This window comes from Rhinolophus ferrumequinum, chromosome 3, assembly GCF_004115265.2.
Source record: "Rhinolophus ferrumequinum isolate MPI-CBG mRhiFer1 chromosome 3, mRhiFer1_v1.p, whole genome shotgun sequence".
NCBI lineage: Eukaryota > Metazoa > Chordata > Mammalia > Chiroptera > Rhinolophidae > Rhinolophus > Rhinolophus ferrumequinum.
Genome location: NC_046286.1, coordinates 54,392,606 through 54,406,131, shown reverse-complemented (window position 1 = coordinate 54,406,131; position 13,526 = coordinate 54,392,606). Strand labels below are relative to the sequence as shown.

At 36.0% G+C, this 13,526-nt stretch overlaps 1 pseudogene; it reads right to left on the bottom strand.

The window, feature by feature from the left end:
• Positions 1–7,345: 7,345 nt before the first annotated feature.
• Positions 7,346–7,566, bottom strand: LOC117020785 (cytochrome c oxidase subunit 7C, mitochondrial-like; annotated as a pseudogene).
• Between the last annotated feature and the right edge of the window lie 5,960 nt (positions 7,567–13,526).

Sequence of the window (13,526 nt, the reverse complement as noted above, 5' to 3'; positions counted from 1 at the left end):
AAGGTACTGGCTCAGGTAGTAAATGGCCATCAACTGTGATTGGATGGCCATCAGCTGTGGCTAGTTGGCCATCAGCTGTAACCAGTGAGCCATTGCCCACTAATATAACTGCTGTGGCTACGCTAACAGAAAATGGGGGCTAGCAAGAAGATGGTGCCTGGCAGGCGCAGATTGCAGTGAGCATGGCGGGTTGCAGACAGTGTTGTTCCTGCTTCCTGTGTCTCCAACCCAGCCGCCAGCAAGAATATAGTGGTATGACTCCTCCATCTATGGCTCCGTGGGTGTTCCTTTTTGGCCTTACCATATCCTGCGTTCTTATGTGGGGAGCGGGAGCAGAGACCCCGCAGGCCGCCCCACGTGACAAATGGCACAGCAAGCAGGGTCCCCTGCACAACAACATATCATAATTAAAATGCCAAAGATTAAAGACAAAGAAAGAATCTTAAAAGCAGCAAGAGAAAAGCAATTAGTTACCCACAAGGAAGCTCTCATAAGACAGTCAACTAATTTCTAAACAGAAACTTTACAGGCCAGAAAAGATTGGCATGAAATATTCAAAGTGATGAAAAGTAAGGACCTACAACCAAGATTACTGTACCTAGCAAAGCTATCATTTAGAATCCAAGGAGCTTCTCAGACAAGAAAAAGCTGAAGGAGTTCCTCACCACCAAACCTATATTACAAGGAATGATAAAGGGACTTCTTTAAGGCAAAAAATAAAAAGAAGAAGAAAATCAAAAATACAAATAATAAAATGGCAATAACTATGTATCTATCAACAATTATTTTAAATGTAAATGGATTAAATGCTACAATCGGAAGACATAGGGTGGCTGAATGGATACAAAAACAAGACCCTTACATATGATGCCTACAAGAGACTCACTTCAGATCAAAAGACATACACAGACTGAAAGTAAAGGAATGAGAAAAAGATATTTCATGAACATAGAAACCAAAAAAAAAAGAAAGAAAAAAAGAAAAAGTCTGTGTTAGTAACTCTTATACCAGACAAAATAGACTTTTAAAAAAAGGCTATAACAAGAGACAAGGACCCAATGATCCCACTTCTGGGTAATTATCTGAAGAAACCCAAAACACTACTTTGAAGTGACATGTGCATCCATATATTCATTGCAGCATTGTTTACAATAGCCAAGATGTGGAGGGAGCCTGGGTGTCTGTCGATGGATGAATGGATAAAGAGTAGGTGATACATAGATACAATGGAGTATTGCTCACCTATGGAAGGAAACGGGTTCTCACCATCTGCGGGGGCATGGATGGACCTAGAGGGTATTGTGCTGAGTGAGGTATGTCAGACAGTGAAAGACAGATGCAATGTGATTTCTCTTATATGTGGAATCTAAACAACAAAATAAACAAACAAACAAAACAGAAACAAACTCATAGATACAGAGGACATTTTGATGGTTGCCAGACAGGAGGGGGGTTGGGAATGTGTGCAAAAGGGGAAGGGATTAAGAAGTACAAATTGGTTGTTACACAGTAGTCATGGGGAGGTAGGGTATAGCATAAGGAGTATAGTCAATAATGTAATAACTATATATGGTGTCAGATGGGTACTAGATTTATTGGGGGACAGATGGGAGGGGGTTGGGGGACAGGGTGAAAAGGGTGAAGTCATTAAGAAGTACAAATTGGTAGTTACAAAATAGTCATGTGGATGTAAAGCATAGGAAATATAGTCAATAATACAGTAATAACTATGTATAGTGCCAGGTGGGTACTAGACTAGTCAGAGGGATCACTTCTTAAATTATATAAATGTCTAACTGCTATGCTGTACACCTGAAATTAATATAAAATAATGTTGAATATCAACTGTAATTGAAAAAGGTGGGGGAGGAAAGGGGAATAAGAGTTTCAAATTTCCAGGTATAAAACAAGTCATGAGGATGTAATGTACAGCATAGGGAATATAATCAATAATATTGTGATAGCATAGGATGGTATCAGATGGTTGCTGGACTTATGATGATCACTTCTTTAGGTACAAAAACGTTGAATAATTATTGGGTACACCTGAAACTAATGTAATATTATGTGTTAGCTAAATTTTAATAAAAATCTTTGTAAAAATTATGCAAGTCATCAACTATGGAGAAAGTGCTTTAACATGCTAAAAGAAAAAAAATCTACAAAGAATTCTAGACCCAAACAGAATCTTTCAAAATTGAAGGTGAAATAAAACTTTTTTCATACAAATGAAATCTACAAAATTCATTGCCAGCCTACCCACACTATAAGAAACGTTAAAGATCGTCTGTTAAGTTCTTTGATCCATTTTGAATTAATTTTGGTACATGGTGACAGATAGGTAGATGAGGGTAAAGGGAATTAAATATATGGTGTTGGAAAGAGAACTGACTCTGGGTGGTGAACAAACAGTGTGATATACAGATGATGAATTACTGAAATGTACACCTGAAATTTATGTAAATTTACTAACAATTGTCACTCCAATAAACTTTAATTTAAAAGAAATTTAAATATCAAAAAAAAGAAACGTTAAAGAAAGTTCTTTGGTCAAAAATAATATTAATAATAATAATAACAATAATAATAACAGACAGAAACCTGTATTTACAAAAACAAAGAGCCTGGAAATGCCATAAATACAGGTAAACATAACATTCATTGTTTTCTTATTTTTAATTAGTATAAAATATAATTGACTAAGCAAAAATAGTTACAATGTGTTATGGGCCTTATAACATTTGTAGAAGTACAATGTATTACATTAATAGCATACAACATGGGAGAGAGGAAATGAAGTTTACTGTTAAAAGTTTCTTATACTATACCTTATACTATATTATTTGAAGGTAGACTATTATATGTTAAAAATGCATGTTGTAAACCACAGGGATGCCACTATTTAAAAAAAGAGCTAATTAGTAAACCAATTGCAGAGATAAAATGGAATCATAAAAGAAGGCAGGAAAAGAAAAAATGAATAAAAAAGATGAGGCAATTAGAAAATAACTACAAGTGATATTTTAAGTCTAACTTATAAGTAATGTAATTAAATGTAAGAGATCTAAACCTTCCAATTAAAAGACAGAGATTGTCATATTGGATTTAAAAAACAAGACTTACTATCTATAAGAAATTTAACTATAAATAGCTATTCTATAAAAAGACATAAATAGCTTAAAAGTAAAGGGATCTAAAAGAATATACCAAGCAAATACATCAAAAAAAAAAAAAGATGAGTGGCTATATTTATACCAGTGATAAAGTAGATTTCAGAACAAATACTACCACAAATTTTTCCCAAACTTTTACTGGATTTCCCCGAAAATAAGACCGGTCCTTATATTAATTTTTCCTCCAAAAGATACATTAGGGCTTATGTTCAGGGGATGTCATGCTGAAAAATCATGCTAGGGCTTATTTTCTGGTTAGGTCTTATTTTTGGGGAAACACGGTAGCAAACTGAATCCAGCTACACATGCAACAGATACCCCATCATGAACAAATGGGGTTTATCTCGGGTATGCAAAGTTGGCTCAACATTAGAAAGTCAATCAATTCAATTCACCATTATCAACCGACTAAAAGTTAAAAATCAATACAGGAAAAGATTTGACGACAAAAATTCTCAGCAAACTAAAAATAGAAGGAAACTTTCTCAACCCGATAAAGGGCATTTACAAAAATTCACAGTTGACATCAAACTTAAAGGCAAAATACTAATGGATTTCTGCTGAGATCAGGAACAAGGTACAAATTTTTGCTCTCACCACTCTTACTCAACATTTTACTGGAAGTCCTATGCAGTGCATTAAGAAAAGAAAAATATGCATACAGATTGGAAAGGAATAAGTAAAACAGTCTTTATTCATAAACATCATAATTGTCTAGATTTAAAAAATCCCAAAGAACCTACAAAAAGACACTAGAACTAAAGATTTCAGGGTACAAGGTCAATATTGAAAACTCAATTGCATTTCTGTGTACATATTTAATAAAATATTAAAATTAAATTTTTAAGTACCATTTAATATAGCGTCAAAAATCATGGAATAATTAAGTGTAAATTCAATAAAATATATGCAAGACTTTTCAGCTGAAAACTGTAAAACACTGAAGAGAGAAATGAGTGAAGACCTAAATTTAATTTAAAAAATAAATTTAATTTTTAAAAAAAATTAAAAAACAAATATCAGTGTTCATGGATCAAAAAATGCAATATTATTAAGATGTCAGTTCTCCCAATTTTGATTTATATATTCAATGCAATCTCAATAAAAATCCCAGCAGTGATTTTTGTTTTTTCATTTTTTGTTTTGTAGAAATTGATGAGATAATTCCAAACTTACATGAAGAAGGAAAGGTCCTAGAATATCCAAACAGTTGTGAAAAATAAAAACGAAGGACAGCCAAATTTTCATTGCTGTCACTGAGCTGTGAAAAGCTACTCATCCTGTGTTAGCAAAGAAATGTCTGAAATTGTAGCAAAATAAGATTGTATAGAGAATTTGCAGTCAATTATAATTGACAGTACATTAAGCTTAGGGATACCAGATAAAAGTATTACAAGTATATGCCACCACGCTCATTCTTCCTTCAGCAACCATAACAATAACTTCCAAAATCATTCTTTCCTCTTGCATCTATAAACAATTATCATCTTTTTGTTAAACTCTAATTGCTCTTCTTACACAGCTGTGCCACTGTACAGCTCAAGAAAGAGCGCCCAAGTGTTAAGACAGTTATTAATAAAATAAGGCCATAACAAACTGAAAGTGCCTGGGGAGTTCAAGAAAAAAAGGCTGCCCCCATATCCTTTCAGAAAACCAAACCATAGACTATATCTTAAATCTGAGTTTCTCCATTCTTTTCTCTTACATACAAATACATATCGGGAGGCACAAGAATATAGAGGTTAAGAACATGGCCTCTTGAGCTATACTGCATGGTTTGAATTCCAGCTTTTCCACTGACAACTGTGAGACGGGCATGTTACTCAACTTCTGTGTGACTCAGTTTCCTCATCAATAAAATAGGGCTAGTAAAAAATCATACTACTGGTGAGGATTACATGGTTTAACCTCTATAAAGAGCTTAGAAAACTACCTTGCATATATAAAATGCTCAATATGTATTAGATAAACAATATGTATTGTTTTTCTTTATTGTTGTGTATCTTCCCTTTACCAGTTTGTTTTGTTTTTCAAATTTTTAACTCATATCCTCAGTGAATGGCAAAGCTGAGCAGTAGTATTCAATTCCACACAAACTACCTATTAGAACTTTAACATCACTATGTCTAAAGAAAATATTTTATTTTTTTTAAATAAAATAGTTGCAAAGTGCTGATGATATTCATTGAAAATCTCAGGTCAGTTCTAAACCTTAGAATTTTTCACCCTTCAAAGTGATACAATATAGGACGACAACATTCCTATCCCTTTCTACTTGAGAAACTCCAAAAACTGTCCCAGAAATATCTTGACATGTTGGAAGTTTTCAGCTTCAGGAAATGAAATGTTATACAGTGGAGGATGGAGATATCTATAAATTTGACATGAAATTACTTCACTTAGTATAGAAGAGAAATCATCTTTAAGAAGAAAAGCCCGAGATGAAATAGTCCCTATATATTTAACTGAGATTTAGTCTTTATTTGTATTCCCCACAATTATACAACTTATTTGACATATCCAGTAATGAACAATGTGTTTTCTACACTGAACCAGTTTAGCTACATCTGTGTGCCAGGAACTCAATCCCTGATCAATAGTGGATTAACAACAAGCACATTTGATTTTTCACAAAAAGGCCCTAAGTAAGTGGTTTACTCCTTCCTCACTGTCCATCATCCTCAGCAGCCTTTTCCAACCTCAGTCTTGTAGCTTCATGGCCACAAGATGGCTGCCTCAGCTCCAGATTACAAACTCATGAAGCATATTCAAAGGAGGGAAGGGAAGGAGACTCTCCTTGGGCAATCTATCTTTGCCTGAAGCACCCCTCACCCATTCCAGCAGACATAACCTTACATCTCATTGGTCAGAACTGGATCATATGGCTAACTCTTACCTACAAGAAAATATAGGAAAGTAAGTTGTCTAGTATTCTCAGCCTTTTTCATGGGACTCCTTCCATGAAAAGGAGGAAGGAGAATGCCTATTGAGTATGCAACATTAGCATCTACCATTCATGCTTATAATGTCCTTTCCCTGACATTCCTTCTGTAAAATTTTAATCATCCTTTAAAACACATCTGTTACTCCCTTGGCAAACCTCCTCTGTCCCAGGCCTAGGCAGTGTTGGGTGATCATTCCTTAGCGATCTGACATTTCTGTGTACACATGTACATGAATGTACAGCCACTTTGCATTGTGACTGTCATTAATATTTCTTCCCCACTAGAGAGTAAACCTCTGCATTGGGAAACAGAAATCTTAACCACCTTACCCCAAATCTCAACGGCAGTATGGTTGAAAAAAATAATTAGACTCAGTGACTTAAAGTATGATGATGAAATCATTCCAAAATAATCACACAGATATTGTGCTAGATTGGGCACCATATAAAACTGACCAAATAATTCTCTGAAAGAAACAAAAGAAATTAAATGTAAAGGCAAATTGATTGTGTTGTGGATCACTAGGAGTCACTCTTTTTTGATGGGATTTTGTCTGGAATAATAGACCAAAAAAGGAACATCCAGCATCAGCCCTGACTCTACCACAGGAACAGGGCTTTCAGAACTTCAGAATGTGACCCTAATACTGCCTGGGTACATAATACAGGCTTCAGTCCCTGATGTCTTTGAGAAGGAATGTTAAACACTCCTAGAGCCCTGAAAGCAATGACCAACCCAGTATCACAAAGAATCCAAGAGTCATTCCAGATCTGGGGCAGGAAAAAATGCAGGATCAACCTGGAATCTCTTGTCCTGCCAGATAGAAGAGAAGATATCAAAGACTCCTTGGGTCATGTCAAAAGAACCCAGGATCCAACTTGAAATGACTCACTGTCCAAATATGACACAATTTGAACATGAGTAAGAATAACAATTGTAATAAATTGAAACTTCCTTCAAATGTGTTTAGAATCACAAATTCCCAATGATACTTTAAATTAGTCATTTCATTATTGGGAAAATTGATTGGAAAAGAATCAAGAATTTATCCTGCCTTTCTTATACCATTTCTTTTTTTTTTTTTTTTTAAATATCACATTTTGTATTTCAGAGAGGAGGCATTAAGGGTGCATGCCGTAAGTTTATTTACAAACATTTCTAGTATGTTGAGTTCAACAGTTTGATCCATTTTTCAAAGTGACTGCACTTCTTAAAATGCGCCTCTTCATATCTGTTTCACGGATTAAGTAAAACATCCTTATTTTTTAAGCAGTTGGTGTCTTACTATAAAGAAAGGTGCGGCAAATCCAGATCCAAGGTACAGAGTCATCATAACTAGCAACCGCCACTTGTTTTCCAATGAAAATGGCAAATTCTTCCCTGGACCCATCATAGTGGCGTCTATGGACCACAGCGGTTGCGAACCTCCGGATGCTCTGTCCCAACATAGTGCTGTTGGGAGGCCAGCAAAAGACGCAGAGACCAAAAATGGAGGAAATGGAGGTTCCTCACCAAGTCCTCCTTTTCTCATGACTCTTATACCATTTTTTTACCACTGAATACCAAACAGTAGATGAGGGGAAGTTTCTCTTTATAGAAATATTCTCGTTAATTAATTTTAAAAAAAGAACTGATAAGATTAGCATATCACCACTTGGCAATTCCTAATGAATTAATGATCTAGGCATTAATCATCCACAGCTGTTAACATTACCAAAAAAAGTTACCAAACATCACGTGCATTCTAACAAAAGAACATCTCTATGAAACAGTCTTGTCAAAAGACAAAAATTGAAATGAAATCTGATCAAGCCTCTAGATATAACTACAAAATCTACAAGAAGTAGAGGAAAACTGGCATGCTATTTAACTCCTTAGAGACACAATCAGCAAAATATAGACCACAGGAAACTGTAGAACAAAGAGCCCAGGTTCTTCAACTAATAAATTACAGGAAGAAAGAGAGATGGAGGAGAAAACCTCTAGATTAAAAGTGACTTAAGAGACATATATCATTTAATTGTAATGTGTGGATCTTAGTTGGATACTGACACAAAGATGCAAACTGTTTTTTTTAAATTATTGCATTTATGAGACAATTGAAATACATTAAATCTTTATCATATTAAGCACTTGTTTTAAAATATTAGATGTTGATAATGGTATTTGAGTTATCTTTTAAACTTCTTGTCTTTTTTTAGATACATACTGAGATATCTGCCAATGAGGAGGACTCATGTTTGGGATTTGCTTAAGCGTAATTAGAGGAGGAAAATGTGGAAGTGGATGGAGCAGATTGGCTGTGATTTGTGGGTTGTTGGGGCTGGGTAGTGAGTATCTGGGGATTCATTATGCAAAAATAAAAAATGGAGAGCCACCTTGAAAATTTCCTGAGCAGACAAAACCAACTCAGTTACACAAACAAAGCTTAATTTAGCTTATTTTGCAAGATTATCTTGGTCTGGGTCATTTCTTGTTCTGGAAATCATAAGCAAAACGTGAACTGTTTCCAAAATTGATACAAGGCAATCACTGAAAATTCTAATATTATAACCAATAACTGTGAAGAATAAACTCTCACTGCTTTCTTACCAATACACCCCTGAGCCTCATACCACGTTTTGATTGAAGTGCTCCTGGTTTGCAAACTCATTCCTGGTGCGTGCACAATAAACTTTTATTCATTACTACTTTGGTGATTCATTAATTTGACTTTTGTATATGATTGCAATTTTCTGTAATGAAACATTTTTTAAATGCTTTCCTAATTCAAAATATTAGTAAACTAAAAAATAATTTAACTAGCTGCCCTAGTACACTAAGGTAATAGAAATGAGACAAGATTGGTCAAGACAGATGTTAAATAGAATTTGGGCAGTAGCCTATAAGGAAATGACTCCTTTTCAAAGGTGGGTAAAAATCAACATAAGCCATTTGTTAGGGCTGCCATAGCAAATTACCCCAGACTGGATGGCTTAAACAACAGAAATTTATTTCATTGCAGTTCTGGAGGCTAGAAGTCCAGTATCAAGGTATTGATGGGTTTGGTTTCTCCTGAATCCTCTCTCCGTTGCTTTCTCACTGTATCCTCAATGGTCTTTCCTTGTACATGCATTCCTGCTGACTCTCCATGTGTTCAAATCTCATCTTCTTATAAGGACACCAGTCACATTGAATTAGGGCCCACCCTAATGACCTCATTTTAACTTAATCACCTCTTTAAAAGGGACTGTCTCCAAATGCTGTCACATTCTGAGGTATTATGAGTTAGGGCTTCAACAAATGAATCTGAGAAAGACACAATTCGGCCCATAATAGGTGCCATACTTAGCAACCCCATATCGTAAGCTAACATTCTGAGAATTTGTCTGACAAGTCAACTTCCCTCCATAGACCTGAAAAAATAGCCAAGAATTATTAGGTCAAGGGTGGTGGGTTGCTTCACTTTAATTAGCTCTCAACAGATTCTAGGCCTCCAAGGAAGTCAAACCAGGCCTAAAAGATATTCTGCCTAGAAGAAAACAAGAATTTTGTATGGAAACAGATTAAAAAGAAAGGTCTCACAAATCTGGGTGTGCAGTTTCCCATCCAAACCCAATGAGCCTGTCAAAGCTTGGGTAATCAGCGTCTTTCAGACTTTGCTTGAGGCACCTTAGCCCATGCAGAGAATAGATGTGTGCACAGAAAACATGTCTTTGCCTGCACACAAGGCTGCAAAGAGTCAACACGAACCCCTCTGTGTACCATCTGCATTAACAGGGAGAGACACAGGAAACTTCCTGCCATGAGCAACAACAGAACTTGCCCTCCAGCACTCCACAATCCCCCAAATGGCCTTCACACATATTCTCTCTACCTGGATTCCCTGCCAACATCTTGTTCAAGGGTTTGGCCAGAATAAGCAGGGCATTCTGTTCACAGGTGGTTTGGTTTGTCCTGTTCCAAATTTTCTAGGCACCTAAACAAATCACAGCACTCTTTCCTCTCTTACTCTCTCTCTCCCATCAGTCTGCCAGAGATACAAAATTGTGGTGGTTTAATTAGGCATTGTTTTGCCACCTCAAATGAGGTTACGTTTTTTGGGAGACACACACACACACACACACACACACACACACACACACACACCCCTCCCCTTTCCCTATCCTTTATGAGAATTTACTTCAAGGTCTTACCTAATCAAATATATTGGCTAAGCTGGCATCAGCAGCAGCTCTAAACCAACCACTGAAGAAAGCCTGTCAGACCCAACTATTTTGTGCTTCACCTTCTCACATGAGCTGAAATGTAAGAAGATTTTTTTCCAAACCAGCTCTGCACAAGTTTGTCCATTTATGTAAGGACTTGCACAACTTTGTACAACTCCTGCTTTCAGACACACTAGTTCCTATATTTCACCTTATCATTGCTCATTGATACAAAAGGGTCCTTGGTCCTTAATTCATCAGACTGACATAATAAGTAACATAAGTTACACATTCTCCTTTTTTTTAATGTTTAAATAAAAATTTATTACACATTGCCATTAATCCCCTTCAAAACACTCCCCCTTGCTTTGAACACACTCATCCCATCGTTCTTGCCACTTTCTGAAGCAGTTCTGCAAGTCCCCTTTCATGAGTGTCTTTAGTTGCACTGTCCTGGCTGCCTTGATGTCCTGAATCGATTCAAAATATTTACCTTTCATGGTCATTTTGACTTTGGTCAAAATTATGTTTTATCATTGACAACAAATACTGACAGTTCCTTTCCTTATTTGTTTTGGTCCAGAAATGTCTACCAGATATCTACAATTGAATACCATTGTTTGTCAGTCCTTTCAATTTCATGTTTCACCAAAAAGAGTGACTAATGAACTTGCAACTCATTGGAACAAAATTGTTTTCCAAGGACAACCATTGCACATCACTAGGCAGCACAAGTACTTTATGTGTATTTCCCATTTTGACACCAGTTAAAGTTTAATAACATTTATCATTTATACTACTTTATCAAAGGCATTCTTAAGAGACACTGTCAATTTTTTCCCATCTCAGAGTGTGTGGCAATGAACAACAGTAATGACTACCGGTACATTTTAACTACCATTGCTTTGGCACCATTAGCACAAATGTCAACAGAGTGAAAAAGGCAAATTAAAGTATAGGCCGTGAGCCCCTGGGGGTCAGTCCTTATGATCCTTTCAGGGATACAAAAAGTCAAAACCATTTTCTTTTTTTTCCTTTTTTTTTTTTAAGTAAAATTACATAGATTTCAGGTGTACAATTCTGTATCACATCATCTGTAAGTCCCATTGTGTGTTCACCACCCAGAGTCAGTTCTCCTTCCATCACCATATATTTGTTCCCCTTTCCCCTCATCTACCACCCCCCACCCCCTTACCCTCTGGTAGCCACTAAACTATTGTCTGTGTCTATGAGTTTTTGTTTCTCATTTGTTTGTCTTGTTCTTTTGTTGGTTTTGGTTTATATGCCACATATCAGTGAAATCATATGGTTCTCTGCTTTTTCTGTCTGACTTATTTCGCTTAGCATTATACTCTCAAGATCCATCCATGTTGTCACAAATGGTCCTATTTCATCTTTTCTTACCTCCGAATAGTATTCCATTGTGTATATATACCACAACTTCTTTATCCATTCATCTATCGAAGGACATTTTGGTTCTTTCCATGTCTTGGCCACCGTAAATAAAGCTGCAATGAACACTGGAGCACACATGTCTTTATGTATAAATGTTTTCAGATTTTTTGGGTAGATACCCAGGAGACGGATTGCTGGGTCATATGGTAATTCTATTCGTAATTTTTTGAGGAACCCCCACACTGCCTTCCATAACGGCTGCACCAGTCTGCATTCCCTCCAACAGTGTTTGATGGTTCCTTGTTCTCCACAGCCTCTCCAACACTTGTTACCATTTGTCTTGTTGATGATAGCCATTTTGACTGGGGTGAGGTGATATCTTATTGCAGTTTTTATTTGCATTTCTCTGATGATTAGTGATGTTGAGCATTTTTTCATATGTCTATTTGCCATTTGTATGTCCTCTTTGGAGAAATGTCTCTTCAGGTCATCTCCCCATTTTTCAATTGGGTTGTTTGTGTTTTTTGTTGTTGAGTTGCATGAGTTCCTTGTATATTTTGGATATTAGCCCCTTATCGGAGGCACTGTTTGCAAAAATCTTCTCCCATTCAGTTGGTTGCCTCTTTATTTTGTCGAAGGTTTCTTTTGCTGTACAGAAGATTTTAAGTTTCATATAGTCCCATTCATTTATTTTAGTTTTTACTTCCCTTGCCATTGGAGTCAAATTCATAAAATGCTCTTTGAACCCAAGGTCCATAAGTTTAGTACCTATGTTTTCTTCTATGCAGTTTATTGTTTCAGGTCTTATGCTTAAGTCTTTGATCCATTTTGAATTAATTTTGGTACATGGTGACAGATAGCAGTCCAGTTTCATTCTTTTGCACGTGGCTATCCAACTCTGCCAGCACCATTTATTGAAGAGGCTGTCTTTTCTCCATTGTATGTTTTTTGCTTCTTTGTCAAAAATTATCTGTCCATATTTATGTGGTTTTATTTCTGCATTCTCAATTCTATTCCATTGGTCTATGTGTCTGTTTTTCTGCCAATACCATGCTGTTTTGATTATTGTAGCACTGTAGTACAAGCTAAAGTCAGGGAGTGTGATACCTCCAGTGTTGTTCTTTTTTCTTAAGATTGCTTTGGTTATTCGGGGTCTTTTGTGGTTCCAAACAAAGCTGATGATTTTGTGTTCTATTTCTTTAAAAAATGCCATTGGGATTTTGATGGGGATTGCATTAAATCTGTATTTTGCTTTGGGTAATATGGCCATTTTAACTATGTTGATTCTTCTAATCCATGAGCACAGATCATCCATGAGCATGGATCTTCTAATCCATGTCTTTCCATTTCTTTGTGTCTTCTTCAATTTCTTTTAAAAATGTCTTATAGTTTTCAGCATATAGGTCTTTCACATCCTTGGTTAAGTTTATTCCCAGGTATTTTATTCTTTTTGCTATAATTGCAAAAGGAATTGTTTTTTGTATTTCTTTTTCTGAGATTTCATTGTTAGTATATAGGAATGCAATGGACTTTTGTACGTTGATTTTGTAGCCAGCAACTTTACTGTATTCGTTGATTGTTTCTAATAGCTTTTTGGTGGAGTCTTTAGGGTTTTCTATGTATACCATCACGTCATCTGCAAAGAGTGACAATTTAACTTCTTCATTCGCAATTTGGATGCCTTTTACTTCTTTCTCTTGCCTGATTGCTCTGGCAAGGACTTCCAACACTATGTTGCAAAGCAGAGGTGATAGGGCACAGCCCTGTTGTGTTCCTAAACGTAGAGCAAAGGGCTTCAGTTTTTCACCGTTAATTATGAGATTAGC